Genomic DNA, 360 nt, shown 5'->3' with positions numbered 1-360 from the left:
GGGTCGCGCTGGATCCTGCCGCAGGGTCCAACAATTCCGTAACGGAGCGAAAGAGATTGTCTTGGGCGCTGGATCCCAGGCTGCTTGTGCGGGATCCCCCAGGGGTTCCCGTTAGATCCGCGCAAGACATTGGGTCGCGCTTGATCCTCACTTGGGAGCCGGATCCCATGCTGGTCATGCAGGATCCCACCACCGATCACACTGGATTCCATGCTGGCTTACACTGGATCCCCTCCCCCCCCCCCCCAGCGGGTTGGGCCAGAGCTGTGCTGGGTCATAGCGGGGCCACCGGATCCCCCGGGAGCCCGGAGCGCCTGGGAGGCTGCCGTGGGGCCGGGACCCGCCAGGCTGGGGGGCACC

Source organism: Oxyura jamaicensis, assembly GCF_011077185.1.
Source record: "Oxyura jamaicensis isolate SHBP4307 breed ruddy duck chromosome 27 unlocalized genomic scaffold, BPBGC_Ojam_1.0 oxy27_random_OJ70552, whole genome shotgun sequence".
In the NCBI taxonomy this organism is placed as follows: domain Eukaryota; kingdom Metazoa; phylum Chordata; class Aves; order Anseriformes; family Anatidae; genus Oxyura; species Oxyura jamaicensis.
The sequence above is the reverse complement of the archived record's forward strand: the minus strand, read 5'-3'. Positions refer to the sequence as shown.